The 23,742-nt window shown below is 46.9% G+C and overlaps 1 long non-coding RNA gene across 1 annotated transcript in view; it reads right to left on the bottom strand.

The window, feature by feature from the left end:
* The window catches only part of LOC113929759, a 35,307-nt gene extending 11,847 nt beyond the window's left edge, over nt 1–23,460 (bottom strand). The window contains exon 1 of the long non-coding RNA XR_003522319.1: nt 23,344–23,460. This is a non-coding gene — a long non-coding RNA (uncharacterized LOC113929759). The remainder of the gene's footprint in view (nt 1–23,343) is intronic.
* Between the last annotated feature and the right edge of the window lie 282 nt (nt 23,461–23,742).

Consider the following 23,742-nt stretch of genomic DNA (forward strand, 5'->3'; position numbering starts at 1 on the left):
TAAAATATTGCTTCCAGTATCACCTCATTTCTCTGAGTCTCTCTTCTCTTCTTCCCCCTCTCCTCTCCCTGCCCTCTTTTTCCTTTTTTCTACCCCCGGTCCCACTTTGCTCCCACTCTCCCTTGGGACTTCAATTATACATAATTAGACATTTTCACCATGGTTCATATGACTCTCTTCTTTATTATATGTGCTGTTGTCTGGGTACTTTCTACTGACCTATCTTTCAGTTCACTAATTTTATCTTCAGCTGTGCTTAAGATACAGTACTGTTATATCCCTCTAGTGACGTCTTAATTTCAGTTATTGTATTTCAGGCTTAGAATTTTCATTTGATCAAGTTTTATTTGAAGCTTCCTTGGTAGATTCTAGTTCTCTGCTGAAATTCTCCATCTTGTCAGTTAATTTCTTGAATATATAAATCACATTTTAAAGTCCATATCTTTAAAAAAAAAATCCATATCTTATAATGCCAATATCTGGATCTTCTGTGGACCTATTTCTATTGTCTATATTTTCTTCTGGTTTTTGGCCATTTGGTTTGCCTAATGAGATTTTTTGAAATTTTTTATTGAATGCTAGATATTGTGTATAAAAAATTATAAGAAAATTTGAGACCCTAAATAGTATTATCTTCCTTCAGAGAAATTTTTACTTTTGGCAAGCAAGAGTCTTATAAGTTTTATAAGGTACTGAATTGATTATATGCTAGTCTTCAGTTTTGTGGGGCTGGTCTATTTCTGATTTGCCTCTACTCCTAGGGTGGAACCCTTTAGGGGTTTCATTTGAAAGCCTGGGGTGTCTATTAGGGACACTCCTATTTGGTGGACCCTGAAATCCATTTTTTATATCTTAGTTTTATGACACCTTCAGATGTTCAGCTTCTGCTTAGCTTCTTAGTCCAACCACAAATCTGACGGCATATGAGAAGTGGCCTATGCCTTGAAGGGCAAAGTGGCAGCTGAATATGGATCTTACCTCTGTGCATTTCTTTTATCTCTGGAATCTTGAACCCTCAGGTCCTTGTTGCTTTGGTAGCTCTCTAATGCACACACGCACACACACACACACATTTATTTGTTCCGCTCATTTAACAATTCTCAGTGGAAGGGTTGGTCTTCAACAAGCTATGCCATAATTATTGGAAATAAAAAATCCTTGCTCATCTAACATTTATGTTACATTTTTAAGTGGAAAGAAACCATGCTTTTCTCCTCTCTATAGTACCAGGATAGAACCTGTGTCTTTAGACTCTCCCTTTCCCCACCTTTGCCCACATCACCCCTAAAATTTCTCCTGCTCTAGGGTTAAAGCATTATTTCCCAACTTTTCCTATCACGTACATGATAACATTTGGATACCACCTGGGCTATGCTAATGAGGTTGTTAGAGGCCTGCAGGTGACTGTGTCATCAGGTTTGGGGACTCTGGCTGCCTTAGGCTCTACCTGGCCACTCGAGACCTGAGGGCTCTATATCTCAGCATACTTATAACCTGTCTGGGGCCCTTTGGGTTAAGATGTTGACAGCCCCAGGTAAGAGCCAACATTGCACTGCCCAAAAGTGACACATTAACGCATTGTTGGTAAATCAGTCCTGGACCAGTTATTCAGTCTTCTGGAAGGGGTCCAGAGGCCAGAGCCCAGAACATGGAGAAAACAGGGAAGAAAATCAGATGTCGGCTCCAGTCCAGGCTCTGCCTCAAACTCATGGGACTTTGGGCAAGCCATTACTCTTTTCTGGGCCTTACTTTTCCATCTGAAGCAAAAAAGAATTAGACTAGAGGAAAGAGCTACATGGTCCCTTTTGGCTCTGACCTTCTAAGAATCAGGGATTCTGTGAATTCCCCATCACTCAGCAGTATTCTTTTCCTGGTGACCTGGTTCCTGCCTCTGGTTCAGATAAGTGTAGCAAGTAGTAGATTCTCTCTGACTGTGCAGGTGCTCCCAGCTCTCACCACACGTTCCTGGCTGGTCTCTGAAATTAGCCTCTGCTGGCTCCTGACAGGGGGCAGAGCCACACCTGCCCCAGGCCCCCATCAACTGAACTCATTCTAAGTCCTGTGCATGTTCAGCTTCCTCCTGCCCTCCAGATCAGCCTCTGGGAGAGAAGCACTCCTGGTTTCCTGAATCATCTCTTCTTCCCACAGCTCCCAGGGCTTGGGAGAATCAGATGGAAAAGGCAGGGAAGACTCCAGTAGCAGGGCCACAGCAGCCTCCTTGCAAGAGGATGGGGGGTGGGGGGGAGAGAGAGTGTGGGGAGCCTGGAGGCAGATCCTGAAGAACCTGGGCTATGATGCTCTGGAGGCTGGAGTGGGTCTGGTGTGCAGGGAGGAGACACCATGGGCCTTGAAGCAGAAGAAACCTAGAGTCACGAAGTACTTGGGCTCCATGGAAGGCAGACTGAGGCAGAGAGAGAGAGAGAGAGAGATGGGGGGCTGTTCGAGAATGCAGGCCAGAGACCATGACATGGCAGTAGGGCCAGCAAGAAGGAGGAACTGAGGAAGTCACTTGGCAGACTGGGTGACTCCTGATTGGCGGCCCAACCACAAATCTGACTGTGCCGCGTGCTGGGTAACTGGAGTTACACCGCCCTGGGTCAGCGGGACTATCTGCTTTGTCAGTATGGGGAACAAGACCTCGAGGAAGAGCAGAGAAAAGGGTCTCAGGCTTAGAGACAGATACATTAAAATCCCTTCAATAGCTCTTTATGACTTTTTCTTAAGGAAATGTTTTCTCATTTGTCCCTCCCAACAGTTGTCTGTTTTGCAAATGAGAAACTTAAGGTAGCGGCACAATTAGAACCTCGAATTCAGGTCTCCTGACTCTTGGCCCCACGCTTGGCTACAAAAATGGCTTCCCTGAACTGACTGGCAGGCAGAGAGGTGGTGGGAAGTTTGCCCCTGCCCCGCTGCTTCCCATTGCCTCCCCTGCACTCCACAGCCCCACCAAATGGCAGCAAGCCTCCAGCACCTTCCTGCCCCTGCTCCCGGCTTCATCCTCATATGAAGAGGTGGGTGGAGCCAAGTGAAGGTTCTTGACATTCATACACAAACAAGTGAACCCCCTTTTTTTTTTTTTTTACAAAGGAATCTTACGAATCACTAACGTGAACTCAAATAAGAACCTTCTCAGGCTGAGGCAGAGGTGGCTATCTGGTCAGCTGGTTGTCTTGACTGCCCCCACCATCTGGCAGCCTCCGTGACACTATCAGAATCCCCAGGGTTCCACAACCCACAGTTTGTAAACCACTGGACAGGAGGACTCCTACTTGAGCATCCTAGAGTGAGGGGTTCTCCACCTGGGTCCACAAATAGAACTGTCTGAACTTGGAAGGAAAAAATTCCATCTTTATTTTCACTAACCTCTAACTCAAGTTAAATACTTTGTTCCATTACAAATGTCGGCAGTGACCACAGTAATACTGACAGTTCCTGTGACTGAGTCACTAGGAGAACTCAGATATTTCTGTATCACATTATAGTTGTCAAAGATCTTTCAAAATATCATTTATGCTCATTATTTTAAAATGACAATAGTTATTATATCTGCTGCCAGATCTCATTTTTAAGTTATTAATAAAGAAGTACATATTGAGGGGCACCTGGGTGGCTCAGTCGGTTAAGCGTCTGCCTTCGCTCAGGTCCTGATCCCAGGTCCTGGGATCGAGCCCTGCATCGGGCTCCCCGCTCTGCGGGAAGCCTGCTTCTCCCTCTCCCTCTGCCCCTGCTTGCACTCTCTCTCTCTCATTCTATCTCAAATAAATAAATAAAATCTTTTTTAAAAAGTACTTTTTTAAAAAGTATGGCACATTATTATGATGCCATACAATTTTGAAAATATCTTGATAACCGTATTTTGATAGGATTGGTTTTCTGTACAGCCCTAGGTATTTTCTTTTGGGCATTTAAAAACATTCTGAAAAGGGGTCCTTCCGGCTTCACAGACTGCTGGAGGAGTCCATGGCGTTGGTAGGTTACGAGCGCCCGTCCTAGGACTTCTCTTCCAGAACAGAGGGGGCTGGGAGCTTGTTGAAGGCTCTGCCAAAAGAGGACACGTAGGACCCAGGATCCCCGGAGGCCCCATGCTCCGACGTGCACACTCTGAGCCCGAGGAAAGTGAGACAGGAAAGTGGGGCAGGAGCAAAGGGACTCTGAGAAGTAGAGCAGAAGGCATCAGGCCCAGGCTGGCAGGGCTCGGTCTAGTGGCACAGAACTGAATTCCTCAGCCCCGACCCCAGCCAGGCTTCCAGGGGAGCCAGGACTCATTGGTCAGAGTCCTGTTTCTCATTTCCCTGCCCAGTCTCAATTGTCTTCACTGAGCTAATACAGTGGAATCAACAGTGGCCTCAAGGTGAAGAGAGACCCTGCTTCCGGATCGGACTCTTCCTTGCCTTGCTGAGTGACTTTGGGCAAGTCACCTCGGTTCCCCAGTTTTCGTGTTGGTATAATTGCTGGCGCAAGTCCTGCTACAAGCCTTTGTCAAGTCCACAGTAGACATCGCTGATAGATCTCAGCATCAATCGTTCCATGCTCAGATGTAGCTTCAGAAGCCTTTTCAACCCTCTACCAGTTGACTGGAATTAGCAAATGAAGTGAAACGTATCTGCTATTGTTGGACTAGATGATCTACACATTTCCATCTGTACTAGTCCACCCGTGTCTCTAAAGATCTGATCCCAGGAACTCGAGTAAGACTCTAGATAGAAGTGCAGACTTCTAAAGCATGGCTATTTCTCACTCAGAGTTGTGTGTGTGCGTGTGTAACAGGAAAGAGAACATTCTTAGCTGGGCTGTAGATTTTCTCTTGTACACTCTAGAGCAAAAATGGGGTCAGAACAGGACACTCGGATGTTGAAATCTCAATCAGGCTTCCCAGAAGAGATGAGCCAAGGCACATGGAAGTCGAACTCTGAGCAGTGTTGGGAATGGGCATCATGCCAGCACCAGTGCTGCCAGGCCCTACCTGCCCGCAAACATCTCCTGTCACAGAAGCATCAGACATGCAGTGCAGCGGAATGATGGTGACAAAGAGTGAATAACACCCACCACTCCTAGTGTCACCTACGTGGCTGTACATCACGCACAGCCAGGTGGTCAAGATGTGGATATGTTGGAAACGTGTTGTTTCTCTCCCAAACGGCACAAAAAGCCACTTAGCAAGTTATTTCAGAGTGTTCACTATCCCAGGTTACAGCTGAAGCCCAGACAAGTGTTTTAACTTACTTAAGGTCACAGAGTTCAAGCGCTAGGACCAGGGCCCAGGTCTCTGCAGACCTGTGGGGCTGGGCCGGTAACATAAATGAGAGAGTGTGCTGGATAGATTGTAGGGAGTGATGGGAACTGTGGCAAACTAGGTCACGTGATCTGTTGTGAGGCAGCAGCTGATTATCAGTTTAAGTTGATGGTTGGCATGGGAGGGTGTGGACCTAGAGGGCCCCATTCTCCTGATTTTTAAAGAGAAGTCTGAATTAAGATTTTTTATATTAAACAGCTCCATTTTCAAATGTTGGCATCTAAATTTTAAGAGGTTAAAACAAAACAAAACACTGTGTAGACCAAACAAATTGGATCTGGGAACTTTAGTATTTGGCCTGATTTGCAACTTCTGGTGGAACAGGTGAGAGCTAAGCCTCTGGATTCAGCTGTACAAAGACCCGAGTCATGGTTCGGCCATTTGTCAGCTGAGCAATCTTACTCAAGATCTGTAGCCTTTCTGAGCCCTGCAGCTTTCATCTGTAAAATGGGAATACTAAAATGGACTGCTGTACAGATTGAGATCATGAATTTTAAACAATTAGCACAATCATTCAATCATAGTAGGTGCTCAATAGATGTAGCTCCTCCACTAAAGTGCCTCTAAGCTTCACAGTGATTAGATGAATACCCAACCCCCAAGGCACCCCAGTCCATCTACCTCAAGCTTATTTTTCTGCAAGGTCTCGGTGCTCCATGGAACTCTAACGTAGATACGCAAGGCCCTCAAACATGCTCACACATACCCTGCATACACCCTTGGGAGGATTTAGAGATGGCAAGTTTGGTTACCAAGGAAAGATGTTTAGGAGACTTCCCAGGGGTGCAGCTGCAACCTTCTAGTGTTTAGAAGAGAGGCCTACACAGTGCAGGGGGTTGGCTAACATGACCTGTTGGGGGCCTTCACAGCATTAGAATTTTTCAACTTGAATTTTGTTAGCTCATGTGCACTAATACGCACATACATGCTCTCACACACCATCTGCCCAGAGCCTGGGCAAGAGGGGCTGCCTTTCCCGTTCCTGGGAAACTTCTATTCTAGCTCTCACTCCACTCATTCTCCTGCAGCCTCACTGGGAAGGGAGGTACCATCAAGACCCTGAACCAGCATTCCCTGAGACTGATTTGCTCAGCAGGGAGCTGTGGGAGAAGGGACAGGGCAAAGAAGCTCAGATGACTGAATAGAAGAACCTTGGTACCTTATCCGGGCCCCTGGAGCAAAAAGTGACAACAGCCCCTTGGACTCAGGGGAATGGACTGGTTCCAAAGACCTGTTCATCCAATGTCTCCAGGAGTCTCCTGCCACCCCCAGATGATGGAAGGGCTGTGAGGGGCTCCATTTCATGGATGGGGAGACAGACTCAAATGTCTTGCTCTGAATCAGTTTACCCAGTCCACTTTAAGGATCAGGAGCCCTCCCGATCTGGGACCCTCTAATGGAACAAGTATGTGGGTTCTGAGTCCTTGTCCTAAGCTGAACCACAACTTAACAACAACACCGCTACCACTTAGCCAGCCAACACTTTTGCTATTCCTCTACTTCTACCTCAATTTAGAATTTAGAAGACACTGAGGCAGGAAAAATGACTTACACCCAAGGTCACCAGTAGGTCTTAAAGTCTGTATTTGAACTCGAGATTGACTCCAAAGTGCACGTTCCAACCACATATTACACCACCTCGTGCATTAGGGCCACATTCCCGGCCTGGGGTTCAGTTCCAGGAGTCAATACCATGACTCAGTGAGCTGTTTGCCCCTGCTTTGTGTTTATATGAGTCTGTATTTCAAAAAAGTCCCAATAAATGGTATTGTAAAAAAGTAAAAGAACTTAACAAGCAACAACAATTCCATCATAATTGGAAAAATTCTTTATAGTGGAAGTCACATTTTATAAAACATCCATTACTCTATTTTGTCAATTTTAAAATGCATGTCTGTGGGTTTTTTGTTTTCAAGCTTTGAATTTGGGAAGCATTTTAAAATCTGTGGGCTCTGAGCTTCCAGGATATACACAATTTTATTTGGCCCTAAGAATAATCCTGGTAGGCAAGCATTGCCAAGATTACAATCCCCATTTTACAGCTGGGAAAACTGAGGTTCAAAGAGGTTAGGCAACTTGCCTGAGGTTACAAAGCCAGTCAATGCAGATTAGCCCTGTGTCCTGATTCTCAGCACAAGTTGGGTCCACCATAAGCTCCTGGACTCCAGATACTGGGCTCACACCTACCTGTTTACATCACCCCACTGGCCGACCCCTAGCAGAGGACTGAAGGACACCTCAGCTCTCCCATCCAGGGTTGTCCAACCTCAGGCAGAGGAGTATGAACCCAGTGTGGGGTCTCCTAGGAGCAGTCCGGCCCCAAATAGGAAATTTTCAGGCCACAGGATCCCACTTTCAAGAATACATCCCATGTATTATAGAGACCAAAGCCGGGTTGGGGTGTGAAGGCAGTATTTCTGCCTGGTGCCCTTATAAACCATGCAAGCTAGATCTAGGGGCTCCCACTTAGGATCCCCATTCTCTGAAAATTGCCCTATTTCTCATATTTCAAAAGGCCAAATGAAAAGCCAGTATTGACTCTAGATAAGCTCACACAGGCAGACTAAAACACCACATTTCTTTGCTTTTGGTTTAACTTGTATCAGCTCAATGGTATCACTGCGGTTTGTTCCTGCTGACCAGGAAACACTGATTGGCTAGTATAGGGTTCCAATTAGCAAAGACGGGGGGGGGGGGGGGACAATTAATGATATTATGTAACAGGTACAGCTTGGCAGACAAAAGTCTTTCAAAACAAGTGTTGTGACAGGGGAAAATAAGAAAAGGAGAACGCTGACATGAAAATTGGAGCTCCTCATTTTCCCAGATGGAGAACCTGAGGCTCAGAAAGCTGGAGTGACTCGCTCAAGGTCACACAGCAGGGCTGGAACCAGTATCCAAGGTTTCTGCCCTTCTGGAGAAGGATCTTCCCACCAGACCCTGCTGGGCTGAGGTTCAAGAAGCCCGGATTGTCAGGACTCACCAGGGTTGCTGCAGGGGGTCAGGACAGGGAAATGGCTTCTCCTTCACACCTGTGGGCTCCTTCCTGGTGGGCAGTTGCCAAAGCCATGCTGTCTTTCTTCCCTCTGCCAGGGCAGCAAGGCATGGGAGCCTCCTGGAAAGCCAGCTCTGGGCAAGGTGAAGGAGGCCTCTCTGAAGAAATCACCCTCCAGGACATCAGATGACCAGGTCCTGGGGTCCCGGGTGGCCACGGAGGGCTGAATTACAAGCTGCCTCTGGCCCCCACCGGGGAGCTCTCCAGGTGGTATGGCTGGTTTTCCTGCTAGGGGCTGGGTGCCTTTAAGAGAATGACTGCAGTTCATTGGCTGAGCAAGGCTCCCCCTACCTCTTTACCTGAGCAGGTGAGAGAAGCAAGGCTAGGGGAGGGCTGGGGACTCAGGTGAGAAAACAAACCGTGGCAACCAGCTGGCTCTCCCTTCCTCCACAGACAGCCCTTCCTCCCTGGGCTTCCTTCCTCATCCCCAACCGAACCACAGGACCAGCTGGAGGTAAAGAAAGGGCAAACATTCTGCAAAGTGCCTAGGGCCATTCAGTTCTCAAAGCTTCACTATCTCACAGTAACCCTAGACCAGAGTTATTTGTATGTCTCCTCTGTCGATGGAGAAACTGTCCTTGGAGATATGAAATGGCTTGTCCAGCTCACGCAGCTCTTGGAAGGAAGGCTGATGGAGTAGGAGGGTGTGAGGACCCAAACCTGAGTCTCCTGCTTTTGACTTTCCATACACTGCTCCTGGACCACACCACCTCCCTCTCGGTGAGGCCTCTGGCAAGCCACTCACTGCCTCAGTTTCCATATCTGTAAGATGGTGCAGTCATGCTTGTATGTGAGTCTCCACTCAATTTATTGAGTGTATCATAGACGTAGAGCTAAAAAGGACTTGGGGGATTATCTAGCTCATCCATTCATGTAGCAGGCATACCTTCATTCTACAGGCATTGTTCTTCAGCAATTATTATGTGCCATACCTGTGTTAAGTCCTAGGGCTACATCGGTGAACAGGAAAGTCAAGGACCTTATTGAGTTTGCATTCTAGAGAGAGGACAGATCGACATAAACAAGTAAATAGGTTAGGTAGGTTAAAGTACCATGAAGAAATAAAATAGGCTGATATGATAAAGTAATGGGGGGGCTATTTTAGATTATGTAGTCAGTGAGGCCCTCTCTGAAGAGGTGATATTGAACCTGAGACTTGAATAATAACAAGGTACCAGTCATTAAAAGAACTGGAGCAAGAGTGTTCCAGGCACTGGGAACGGCAAGTGCAAAGGCCCTGAGGCAGGTGTATTTGGAGACTCACTCATTATGGAGGGAAACTGAAGTCTGGAGTTCATCAGCACACTTGAGTTACCAATAAAACAAATCATTCCACGAGCCTACACTGCTTTTACCTCATGTTTCTTCCACTCTGTAGACATGTGTAAATTCCCAAAGGGCAAGGGCTATGATTTCAGGAGTTTCCTACATTGAGGAATCAAATCCTGACCAACAACATAGGACTAAAAATCACAGCAGCAATGCAAACTGCCACATGGTGACACGGGGTCAGCACAGACCCTTCCTGTTCAATTCCTTTCCATTTTTGTTTTCAGAATTTTTTACTCTGATTTCTAAAAAGGGCTGCCTGTTCTCAGCCCTCCTGTTGTTGGTAGGAACGCTGGGATTGTTATTCTGAAACTGTCGGATGGGTAGTGTGCGGTAAAGCAAGTGAGTTTCCTGTTGGTGGTTTTGAGAACCAGGACTTTTGGTGTGAGAGAAAGGAGAGACAAATGAAAGACAAAAAGAGTTAAGTAAAAATTTTACAATCCTGGATTTCAATCAGAAGTCCCAGTGTGAATTTTTGATGTAGCCAGTCTGAAAACAAGCACCAGGTTCCCTATTGTTGTCAGGTCTAGAAACAACAACCAACACTTTAGTGAGCACCTTTAGTGCCAGATTGTGGTCTCTAAATACGATTTTCTGTAAAGGAACCCAGGCTCCTCAAAAAACCAAATAGCTGATTCCAGCTTTGGGGCAGAAAATGTACAACACATACATAGACTTTTAATGCCACAAATCAAGGAAACTAGAGTTGTGGCAAAGGGCCTTGGGAGACAACCAGAAGAGACTCCCATTTGCCAAAGTCCAGACAATTTCAGCATTGGTAAAGAAAAGAACTGCAATGAGTAGAAAACATTGAATATATTTCAATCCGTGAGTTCATAATGATATTTTAAAAATAAACAAGAAACCTCAGTGATCATCTCTGAAAGATATTAGGAAATCAACTCACTGCATTTTGAAACCTGGTAAATAAAGGGAGACAATTAAGTATTTATTCTGTCTTTCCTGTAAGAACTGTGCCTCAGGCAACCAAAGAGTAGATGAGAGGAAGGTGCTTTTTATGTAAGCATTCCAACAAATTAAATGAAACAGGAATGAAGAAGGATTAACTCGGAATATCACCATTTTGCAACTCCTTATGAATTAGTTGATCTGATAATCCTACAAAAAGAGAAACAAGTAGATGTAATGGGCCTCTTGGTGGAATTAGCCACCACCTCCTATGAAGAAATCATGCCCCAAGAATCAAGCAGGGGTCTGATCAAGCCTTTGGAGTAGGTGTTGGCCAACTTTGTCTCCAGTGGGCCAGGTAATTTAACCGTTACGGGCTACAGTGTCTGGTCTCTGTGGCAACTACTTTGCTGTTGGAGCACAAAATGCAGCTGTGGACAATAGCTAAACAAATGGGAGGAGCTGTGTTCCAACAAAATCCTGTTTCCAAAAAAGGGTAGTTGCTAGATTTGGCCCATGGACCATAGTTTGCCAACCCCTGTTCTTAGCCTTACTACTGGTTTATAGGAAATACAGGGACTGAGGAATACATGAAATGATACCGTGGGGACACAATATGCAAAAGCCAAACTAGGGGAAAGCCTAACAGGAAAATCAACCCGATTTCTTTAACAAATGAATGTCAAGATATTAAAAATTGAGAGAGAGAGGGGTACCTCTAGATTAAAAGAAACTTAAGAAATATTAGCCAATCACATTGTATGGACTTTGACTCTTAATTCAAGCAATTATTTTTAAAAATATGGGATGATTGGATAAATGTGGACATGACCTGAATATTTGTAATATAGAGGAATTATTGTTGACATTTGGAGATGTTTGATGATACACTGTGGTTATGCTTAAAAGGGGGAGTCCTGGGGCACCTGGGTGGCTCAGTCATTAAGCATCTGACTTCGGCTCAGGGCATGATCTCAGCGTCCCACATGGGGCTCCCTGCTCAACGGGGCGTCTGCTTCTCCCTCTCCCACTCCTCCTGTTTGTGTTCCCTCTCTCGCTGTGTCTCTCTCTGTCAAATAAATAAAATAAAATCTTTAAAAAAGAAATTAAAAAAATAAAAAAATTAAAGGGGAGAGTCCTTATCTTTTAGAGATATTTGCTGAAACATTTAGAGATGAAATGGAATGATTACTCGGATTTGGTTAAAAAGAATGGGTGGTGAAATCTTTTTTTTTTTTTTTAAGATTTTATTTACTTATTTGACAGAGAGAGATAGCGAGAGCAGGAACACAAGCAGGGGGAGTGGGAGAAGGAGAAGCAGGCTTCCCATGGAGCAGGGAGCCCGATGCGGGGCTCGATCCCAGGACCCTGGGATCATGACCTGAGCCGAAGGCAGGCGCTTAATGACTGAGCCACCCAGGCGCCCCTGGGTGGTGAAAAGGAAACAAAATTGGAAAGGGGTTGGATGGTGGGTAGCAGGTAGATAGAAATTCATTACCCTATTCCTCTGTTATTTTGTAAATACTTGAAAAATTCTGCTATGAAAAGTTAAAATACATTTATAACATTTCACACTCAACCAATCAACAAAATTTTTTAAATCTGACAAACTCAAAGTTTGGAAAGGATACAGGGAAAAGGTAGCTCTCACAGTTGGTGGGAATGTAAATTCCTACAATTTTTGAGAGTGATTTGTTTGTGTATGCCCCATGATCCAAAAATTCCCCATCCAGATCTATACTCAAGAGAAACTTTAGTCCATTAAGAGACATATAGAAGCATTTTTTAAATAGGAAAAATGGAAAACAACCAAAATGGATAATTTCTGGACCACAAGAGGTAGGGGGAGGCTACGAAATGTAGAGAAATGGCAAGTTTATGCAGACAGAGGAGCCAGGTCCCCATCAGGATAGACTTGGCTCAACATATGTCAGCTTGGTACCCACTCCCAGCCAGGCCCTTTTCTGAGTTCTAGGAATACAGAGGTGATGTCCCTCAAGGGCTTTAAAGTCTAGATATCAGAGCTAGAGGGGGGCTGACCCTCACATATCATTGAGCCCAAGCTACCCATTTTACAGATGCAGAAAACGAGGCCCAGAGAAGTTAAATGACTTGCCAAGGCACACGGTTGTTTTGTGGAGGAACCAGAAATTGAAAGAGGTCTCTGATGCTCAGCAGAATCAGATCTTGGAGCCATACATTCTTAAGCTGAATCCTGGCTCTGTAACTTACTAGCTGTGACCTTGGCCAAGTTACTCTCTTTTCTCAGAAGTATAGTAATACTTACTTCATAGGTTGATATGAAGATTAAATGAAATGATATACATAAAACACTTAACTCTGGGACTGTAAAAGAGTCAGACCTCAGTGGGTAGGTTATTTACTTTTACTATTATCGATAGAAGGAAAGGCATTGGCAAAAGGACAAAATGCTACATTCTATATTGCTCTCAAATGGTTAAATCTGTGTGGCTCTTGCGCCACCTCCCTGAGCCCCAGTTCCTTGTAAAATGAGGATACTAGCAGAACCTATGTCATGGGGGCACCTGGTGGCTCAGTCATTTGTGTCTGACTCTTGGTTTTGGCTCAGGTCATGATCTCAGGGTCATGAGATCGAGCCCCACGTTGGGCTCTACACTTAGGGCAGAGGCTGCTTGAGATTCTTAACCCTCCTTCACCTACCCTCTCTCTCTCAAATAGGTAAATAAAATCTTAAAAAAAAAAGAACCTACATCATGGGGTTGTTGTCAGGATTAGATGAACTAATGCCTAGCATATAGTAAGCCCTCAATATATGGTAGCAATGCTGCTGTTGATGAAAGACATCTATCCCAGGGTGTCAGGCTCAGGAGACACAAAAAAGAATCAACTGCATATCCTGCCCTCAGAGTGCTTCAGTCTAGTGGGGGATACAGTCAGAGGCCACTCCTTCCTTTCCATTTCTCCCCATGCTGTCACATTTCAGGCCTGGATCAGGGCCAGAGGGCCAAGTGATTCTATTTCATCCCACTGGGAAGATGGCTCTAAAAATGACCAGGCCAGACCTGCTAGGTCTCAACGAACACACACACACGGGCGTGCTCACCTCTGCTGGTGAGAACCACATTCCCAGCTCTGCAGAATCCCTGCCTGCCTCAGGCTGCTGGAGCCAAAGCATCACATGCTCTGAATAATCAAGCCATCCAGAAAGTTCCCTGTGGTGAGCTGGGCACCACACTCTGGTCTGCACCCTTGGGGCCAGGCAGCCAGAAATATCACAAAAGGCCTGCCCTCTAAGCTTAGCTCCTGTCCCCAGCTTGCTGGAGCCACAGAGCACAGGGAGTTTAAAAAACCCAGCTCCTTCCTTTTCCTGATGCCTTCTCCTCTCCATGAAACCATGTGTATTTCTCCCCAAGACCCTATTTTTACAGAGCCCAACAAAACATTCTCAGTTGGCTCAGTGACCATTGGTCCCAATTTCTCCAGCCTTAGTAAAAACCATTGAGGGTCAGAGAAAGACACAGTAAGACCAATGGGAGGCGAACAGAACCGGTTAAATATATTCGGTTCTGTGGAAGCAGGAGTGAAGTTGTTCTTTCAAGTGGATGTCAAAACTGTCACCTTGCAGCTGCTCACAGGCTGCAGGCTGGAGACACACAGCCTGTCTGGCGCTGTGTGTCTTGTGTGCAGTGATCAGGGCGTGCCTGGTTCCCCATTCTGCCCAGCACTCAGCATCAAACACAGCGCCACAATGAGCGCTCGATCATAACAATCCTAACAGCCTGAACTGTTCCCACTCAGTGCTTACCATTCTTGTAATTAAATAACTGCATGTGAAATTATTTGTTTAACGCGTGCCTCTCTGACAAGACTGTCAGCAACCTGGGGGGAGAGACTGCCCCGGGGGGTTGTTCACGATTGTATCCCCGGTGCTTAGAATGGGATCTGGCGTGTACCTGGCACTCAATAAATGTTTGTTGAATGAACAGATGAGCACAGATGGCAAAGATGGCCAATGGGTCAGCCCACCTACCAATCTTGAAAGCCTACATTGCTCTAGATCCTGAGCACACTACCAGGCTAAAGGAAGCTGCCCTTAGGCCCTTCACTTCAAGATGCAGACAGTGTTATGGGGAAGGGTGGGGGGAAGGGTTTGTTAATACCTAAGAGTCGACCTCCTAGAAAGTCAACCCATTGACAAAAGAGACCAAATGGAGTGGGAAGCAGGCTTGTCTGCTGGTTAACTGGGGCCTTCTCTTTGCCTCTAGTTGTTGATTTGGGACAGTTGGTCTGGGAGTAGATGGATGATTTCAGCCTGGAGTTCATGGAATGGACTTTGTAGAACTGTTGCAGGACACAAGGAGTAAATCGATGTGTAAATATTTACTACAGGACCTGACAGTGCACCAGTGCTCAGGAATGCTCTATCGAGTTACTGTGGTTTCTATCAATCCTCTGCCCTCCAAGGCTGCCCAGGGATGAAAGGCACCTTGGATGGAGACCTTCAGGGCGGAAGTGTGGTGCTAGGTGCCCGGCTTCCCCAAGGCATCTCTTGGGGCCAGCCTGGCCAGACCACAGGCAAGAGGGAGTGAACCATCTAAGTGACAGAAACACAACTCAAACTGACTTAGGCGAAGTTGGCCCACACATCCCTTAAGTTCAGACAGCAGACTTGCTTTGTGCACAGCCGGACCCAGGAGCTCAAACACTATCAGGATGTCTCCTCCCTGACTCCATCACCGTATTCTATCTTCTGTGTGAGCTCCAGTCTCAGAGAGGCCCAAGTCCCCATGGTGCCTTCCATGCTCCCTCCAGCTCCCCACAGAAAAGAGAAAGGTCCCCTTCCCCAGAGCTCAGGTCAAACCCCCAGAACTGAGTCTCATTGGCTGTAACTGAGTCACATGACCTCTCCAAAGCAATCACCATGGCCAGGGTTTGCAAGGCTCTGATTGGCGGAATGGAGTCACATGCCCACCTCTGGGTTACCGGCTGGAGTCCGGCTCTGCAGACAGGGAGAGGAGGGTCCTCAAGCCGCACAGAGTTGCTGTTGCCAAAGAAGGGAGAATGTTGCTGGGGCAGCAAAATAAATAAGCACTGCAGATTGCAAACCTCTCTTCAGGTCAGATGACAAGAGCAATGTTACAGTGAGGCCAAACAAACGTCAATTCTGTCAGACAAAGTGATAGGACCTGGAAGGATTCCCAGAGGGCAATGGGGCATTAGCCATGTGCCAAAAAACTTGTTTTATCGGGCCCATATCAGGGTGTCTCCAGCACTAAAATAAGGGAGGCCCCCAACACTTAGTAACCTAGAAAAATAATACTCGAATGCAATATTTTAAAAGCCAAAATTAATGCATAAAATCCACGACAAACAAAATTAGGGGCTTAGATGAAAGTTTGCCATGAGCATTTTTCATTCTGGAAATTCCTAAGAGTAAGTTTACTGATGAATCATGCACTACAGCAATAGCACAGTCTTCATTCATTCGACAAATGTTTAATGAGTATTTATTATAAATCTGGCACCGTGAGAGAAATACAGTTGATCTGGTTCCTACCCCCGGGGAGTTCATAATCTGTAATCTGAATGGCAAGACCCCCCAGTATACATCACCTCCATATATTGTGATTCATGTTTTAATGAAGGCCCAAAAACTTGCCGTGGGAGCCCAAGAAAAGCATTTAAAAGACCTTTTTATAAAATAAAAGAAGTCCTGGGGATATACCCTACAGCATGGTGACTGTAGTTACAGTACTGTATGTTTGAAAGTTGCTAAGAGAGTTAAAAGTTCTCATCACAAGAAAAAAAATTGTAACTGTGTGGTGATGGATGGTAATTAGACTTATTGTGGTGATCATTTTGCAATATATGCATAGATCAAATTATTGGTTGTACACCTGAAACCAATATAGTTATCTGTCAATTATATCTCAATGAAGAATCTTTTTATTATGAAAATGTTGAAGCATACAGAAAAGTAGAAAGGACTATAAACTGAATACCTACATACCGATCACACAGATTCAACAATCGTAAACATTTCACCATATTTACTTTATCTCACTATATGTTAAATTTGTGGCTAAAACATTTGAAAGTTAATTACAGATATTCCAGCACTTGAGCCCTAAACACTTCAGCATGCATTTCCTGCCTCCCCAAAAATAAAGAGTTCTCCTCCATAATCACAATACACTTACCTCAACTCACAAAATTAACAATCATTTCCTACATCATCTGATACCCAGTTCATAGTCAGATTTCCCCCATTGTCCAAAAACATGGTCTCAATAGCTCAAAAAAAAAAAAAAAATGAACCAAGATACAATCAAGCATCATATCTTATAGTTGTTAAGACTCTTCGATCTCTTTAAATCTAGAACCTCCTCTCCCATTGCTTTTGCTTTTGTTTTCAGGACATTGACTTTTAAGAGATCATGCCTGTTGTCTTCTAAACTGTCCCACCTTCTGGATTTGTCTGGTTGCTTTTCTGGGTGTTATTCAGTGGGTTCCTCTACCTCTGAAATTCCTGTAAACTGAAGCTAGCTTTAAAGAGCTGATGAGATTTAGGCTTAACATTTTTGGCAAAAGCCAAAACAGGTGGAGCTATGGAGTCTACTGCATCCTATTAGAAGGCACAGAAACCTGGTTGTCCCATCACTGGCGATGCTGTGTGGTCCCTGGGTTAAGGTGGTAACAGAGGAGAAAGGAACTGGGAAGGATGGTAAAGTCGTCACAGTGACATTTGGATAGGGCTTTAAAGAGTGTGTAGGAGCCTATTAGGTGGAGAAAAAGGAAGAGGAAGGGTTTTCCAGGCATAGATGGAGACACAGTGCTGGGAAAGAGCATGACCAGCTTTAGGAAGTCGGAGGTGGTAGCCGAATGTGGTTGAGAATTGTTATAACGACACCAAGCACTTAGGGTGAGTTTACTGTGTTCCAGGAACTATGCTAAGTGACTCATTTAATTCTTCACACAGTCCTATGGAATGGGTGCTACCACCCCCATTTTAAGGGTGTGGAGTCAAGGTTGAGTGATATGTGGTAACTTGTCAAAGGTTACATAGCTAGAAACAGGCCGACTCAGGATTTGAATCTGGTTGCCTGACTCCCGAGCCTCTGCATTTAAGAATCACCAAGCTCTATGTTAAGGTGACAGGGCAAAGGAGTTGGGGAGGCAGGTTGGGGGCAGGTGGAGACAGGCCTTCTCAGTCATTGTTTGGACGTTACTCCAGCGGCAGTGGGGAGCAAGTGAAGGTTTCCTGGTCTGGGCGGCAGGGCTGTCTGGGAACGTGCACCAGGGAACTCAGGCCTGTGAAGGATGAGTGGACAGCTGCTGGGGTGAGCTCTTAGGGGGCAAGCCAGGCATTCCTACAGGCCAGCGGGACCTGACGAGCAGAGATGGAGGGAGGAATTCAAGTGCCTCCCAGGCTTGTGAGCTGACCCTTACTCTCCCAGGCATGGGGGTGGGGGTAAGGATTTAGGGGCGGGGCACGTTGGGAGCAGGGCAGACGCCCAGTTTTGGCCCCACACTCTGGGCCCCCAGAGCCCTGCAGGCCGCTGGGGTTCCACTGCATCATCCCAGAGACCCAGCAACCTGTGGGCCACATCCCAGTGAGACTTGAGCGGCAAAGACTGGCAGGAAGGACCAGTCTTAACCTCCAGGAACCAAAGAGGGGAAGCGACTGGCCCAAGATCAGTCAGATCTTGGCAGAGACAGGACTAGTTGTGTCGTGTCTCTTAATTCCAAGTCTGCTACTCTTTCAGGATGGAGTCTATTTCAAAATCAAAGAGGGACCAAGACACAACCGCTTTGGACTAGCCACCAGGTTGCCCAATACTCTGGGGAATACTTCGTTTTTTTAATCTATATTTTCCCACTTTGGGAATCCTCTCTGAGGGATGGGGTATCCTCCCTGGTTGGTTCTTGTCGCACAGCCTCTCAGCCATTGAGTTATCCCCTATCCCCACCCCCCACCCCAGTCTGGGGTGGAGAGTCCCCGCTTCCCGGGCCCTTGCGGTCCATCCTTCAGCCTAGGTGGGGAGGGCGCATAGATGGAGTGACAGGAACTGCTCTGGGGCCATGCTGCCTGGTTCAAATCTCTGCCCTCACTCACCAGCTGTGCAGCCTTGAGCTGGTCACATCCCCTCTCTGTGCTTCTGTTTTTATCATTTTTAAATTGGTGAAAATAACAGTGCTTCATAAGGTTCGGGATGAGGATTAAATAACATAAGTAGTATTTAAGGACCTAGTAAGGCACTTGCCACATGATAAAGGCTGGTTATTATTATTAACCTGGGAGTCAGGAGGCTTGGGTGTCTGCCACTAATTTACCTATGAATTGGACAAACCTTCCAGATCTGGAATAAAACCTGCCTCCTTCACAAAATCCACCCAGATCAACTGCACTCAGTTTAAAGCCTTCCTTGATTTCCAGTATTTAAAGCACAGCTGACCTGATCTAAACTAACTAAGATTGGGGTGGGGAAGGGCATCCTGTGTCCCCGTCCCTTCCCCCCAGCACTAACTTAGACTCAGGCCTGGGGCTTGTAGTTCAGGCACACCACCACCCCCACCGCTCCCCCTCCCCCACAGCTACTCACTTGGGTAAATCGCTTCATCTCTGTAATTCAGTATGGGGTAATAATCCCTCTTTTATCTGTTTTGAAAGATGAAGAAATGCAGATTCCTGACTACTTTGAGAATGGAAGGAAACAAACATCCAAAGTGTTTTTTCAAAGCATATTTAATAACCTGGAAAAGCGATGCCAACATATAACGTTTACTTCCCTATTGTGAATTTCTTATTTAAGGATTTTGCAGAAAGATGCACTAATATATTCTCATGGTAACACATTCATGGTATAATGATCATCAGAAAAGGGCAGTCAATTGTATATGAAATATGACCCTTACTTCATTTTTAAAGAGTATAAATACACTGAAAACAAAAATAAATAAAGGTAAGGAAATCCACCAACATGTTACCTCTGGGTGGCAGGGTTACTGATAACTACTGTCTTCCTCTCTATTTTTCTCTATTTCCCTTTTTCTAACAAGTATACTATTTTTATAAACAGAAAACAATGACAGTGATCTTTAAAGAAAAATGATGTGTTTGAAAATATTCAAGGCTAAGCCAAAGCAAGTTAGAGGTCACCTGTGTGTGAGTAATCAGAAACCTTTAAGATGAAAATTCTGCCTTTAGGGAGCACCCTGTCCCCTAGCCCTGGGTCAGTCCATGTTTTATTTTCTTTGAAAGCCCCACGCAGAGCTCACCACTCCTTCGGCTTCCAGAACTTCCCCAGCTTCCTTGGCCCAGAGTTCCTGCTTCTGAAGTCAGGCTTGGCCAGGGCAGCTGTGGGCTGTGCCCTGGGGAGCTGGAGAAGACCCCCAAATCCCTGCAGTTACCAGCTTACTTAGTGAGCTGAGGAGGCCTGTTATTTACCAGTCTAAAAAAACCCAATGGGGCACTGGTGCTCCCTCACTCTGGGTTATTATGCCTCTTCTGCGTGTTCTTTACAGGCCTCGAGGACCTTCTTGGGAGTCCCCCAAAGCTTTACCATGATTTACAGTAAAGTTTTGCAGCTCACGATCCTTCAGTGGCTCCTCATTTCCTTCAGGGTGGGTATCTGCCAACTTCCTTAGTCTGGCATTTAAGTGCCTATACCATCTGAACCAACTTCCCTCGCATCTCCCATGGGCCCATCAAATGGTCTGCTAGCCAGCTGCACGGCAAGCCAGGAAGGAACAGCAAGGAACAAGGAGAGCTGGGTGTGCGAACACAGCTGGGAAAGGTGGTCTGAGCAACCACAGACGTTCTAAAGGGCCTGTCACTTCCCAGGGCCAGGCAATTAGACCTCTGTGGTACCTTCCAATTTCTTCTAAAGAAAATCCGGAAATCTGGATCTTTATGTGAAATCTCCTGATTTTTTTTTTTAATATTGGCAGCTAATTCGCAAAACACATTTGGCCAGTCGGCTGACTGTAATTTGTGACTTCTCATAGGAACACATTGAACTTTTCTCCCTCTGTACCTTTGCTTTTGCTGTTTCCACTGCCAAGAACACCCTCCCATTCATGTGGGTCTGGTGAACTCCACCTATTCTGTCAGACCCAGCTGAACACCACGTCTTCCGCGAGCATCCCTGGATGACCTTGGCTGGAAGTGACCTCTCCCTCCTTGGGGCTGCACCAGCCTCCATGCCTGCCCATCTCATGCCACAGCTAATTTCAGTGAGTTCGATCTCCCTTAGTAGACAGTGAGCTCCTGGAATATTCGACAAATATTTAAGAAGCACCTGCTTTGTTGCAGGCATCAAGCTAAGAATGCAGCCTAGAACAAGATGGATAGACTTTGCCTTGATGGAATAGAGAGTCTACTGCAGGGGACAGAGCTTAAATAAATCATTCCCAAGATACCTAATTCCAATTGCGATGAGTTTTACGGAGTTAAGAAAGTTTATAAAAGGAGCTTAATCCAGGCAGGAGGATTAAGCAGGTCACGAGGCAGCCTGGGGGAAGCATTAGCCCTCTGGGCTGCCACATAAGGTTGCACAGTCTGTATACTGCACAAAGGTAACCAGCTGAGAGGGCAGACGAAAGCTGAAGCCCAGTTCCTGCTTGCTTGCCCAGGCTGTGCCCTCTTCTATTTTGCAGAAAGGCAGGGGCAGTGTTTAGTTTCTCTGACTGCCCCCCCCCACAATCTCCCTCTCAAAAGCTGCTCTAAATGTAGGATCTAAGTAAGAATGGTGACCTCCCTATATATACGAAGCCTCAAGAGATGTCCCCGCTTTCCCTTTCTACCAGAATATACTCCCTAAATCCTAACTTGAGAGATTCTGGGGATCAAGGGTGGGCATCTCTGAGAAAGTGATATAGGAGCTAGAAACTGAAGGATAAGGGGCCAGACAGATAGAAGTATGAAGAACAACAGCATGTTTGAGGCCTCTGAGGAGAGAAAGTACCATGCCTGAAGGACCTATAAGCGGCTAGCGCGGCTGAAGCATGGACAGAATGGAGAAGAGCAGCAAGGGGTGGGCCGAGTAGTGACCATGCCATGCAAGGCCTGGAAGGCCATATTACGGGGTTTGATCCTTATCCTGAAATGTCTTCTATATCCCCCGCCCTAACCAGGTTGCTGATGGGTGTCACTGCTTATGGGCTGGCCCACACAGCACACGGTAACAGAAACTACCTTTACAGAGCACCTACCACAAGCCACACACTGTGCTGGGGCCACACATCTAGTTCATTCTTCCTTTCCCATCCTCCTAAGAGAGGAAGTATCCTTTGATTCCAATCGAACAGATGAGAAAATTGAGGCACACAGAAGATGAGCGGCCTGCCCAATGTTACCTGGTTACTCAGCGGTGGGCAGGGACTCACGCCCAGGTCTGTGAGATTCTGAGCCCCTCCTTTGGTTGCCATGAGGCACTGACCCTTAGGAATGAACTAGAAGGCACAAAGAGTCCGGAGCCTTGCTCAGAGTGGGGTCTGGGGGCCTGCGGTATTGGTATGACCTGGAAACTTGTCAGAAATACAGGCTTTCAAGTTCTATCCCAGTCCTACTGACTTCGAATCTGCATTTTACCAGACTCGTCATGTACACATCACAGGCTGAGAAGCACCAGAGAATAATCCAAGCAATAACTGCTTTTGCAACCCCTTACACAACAGTCTCGTGTCTCACGGGCCAAGTCTCCAGGGACTTGAAAACAGCTTATTCTAACCAAATTTGCCAGAACTGTCAGCTCCCCCATCCATCCACCTGCCCCAGTTTTGCCTTCTGTTGTGACCCCAAGAGAAAGACCCAGAATGGTACCATCAACTCCAGGGAGGCGCTGCTCTGCTTCTGCTCAATTTCTTAGTATGATTTGCTCTCATCCAGGAATAAATGTAAAGCTATTTGACCCTTCTCCTGCTTAATTACTGCTCCAAATCATCTCCCATTTGGGGCGCACTCTGATCCCCAGATCATGTTCTGGGACCCACCTTTCGCAAGACAATTCCCTTTCTTAGTCCTCATACCAAAGGAGGCAAGATGGTTTGCTGGAAAAGATGGGTGGGTGAGAAAAGGCTGGCTTCCCTTTCAGCGTTAAGGCCACATGTTCTGTGACTCTGGGAAACTCCCATCTCCACTTCCCCACTGACATCTGAGAAATGGGTAGGATGCACAGGGCTAGTAATCACTAGATCAAGGGCTTGGCAGGTAGCCTCAAGGAAGTTCAGTGGCCTAGGTGAAAAAGGAAGGTGTGGTGGGGACTGTGGCGAACGAGAAAGATGTACTGCCCTAAAAAAGGCGGCCGCACTCAGCATTAGGCTATTGTCCTGGGAAATATGGGTCCGGTGTGGCCATGTTATTCTCATTTTTCAAGGGTTGGGAATCTGATGTTCCCCCTACGGAATATCATATGGTGTTTAAATACCGGTATCTGCTTAAATTTAAAAAACACTCAGTGGGTCAAACACAGACCAGGTGCAGGGGAGATCTGCCCGTGGGCCGCCAGCTCGCGCTGCCTGGCCTGGATGCCATCCTAATGGTGTAAGTTTATGACTCCATCCCACGTGCAGCTCTTTCAGAATGCCGCAAAGTGGCTGCTGCAAGGGCGGCGGAATCCGCGCCCGCCGGGGCCCCCCGCCCCTCCCCGCCGCGGCCCCGGCGCCCATCGGTGCCCCCACCCAGGCCTCTCCCGCAGAGGGCCATGCGCAGGCACGCAGCCCCGTCCGTGGTGGCGGCGACGGGCGCACGTCGCTTTCTTCGCACCCTCCCTACCTGCTCGCCCGCGGTGCCCGCAGCGCCGCAGCGGTGACTCAGCCTCTGGCGGCCGGGGCGCGGCGGGGGGAGGGGTGAGGGCGAGGGCGGGGAGGGGAGGGAGGAGGAAGGAGGAAAGACGGGAAAGGGAGGGGGCCGAGAAGCAGCCGCGGAGGGAGGAGAGAGGAGGAGAGGGAGGGCTAGAGGGGAGGGAGGGCGGAGAGGACGGGCCTGAGGGGGGAGGGGCTCGGGGAGGGAGGAGGAAGGAGGGGAGGGGCTCGGGGGAGGCCGAAGCCCCGCCCCCTGCTCCTGGGGCCCTCCCGAGGTTTGGGCTGGCGGGTGCGGGAAGCCGGGTGGAGAACAGCCGAGCGGCGCGGCTGAGGCGGAGAAGGGAGGGTCGTATGCTCCCCGCCGCTGATT

Source organism: Zalophus californianus, chromosome 5, assembly GCF_009762305.2.
Source record: "Zalophus californianus isolate mZalCal1 chromosome 5, mZalCal1.pri.v2, whole genome shotgun sequence".
In the NCBI taxonomy this organism is placed as follows: Eukaryota; Metazoa; Chordata; class Mammalia; order Carnivora; family Otariidae; genus Zalophus; species Zalophus californianus.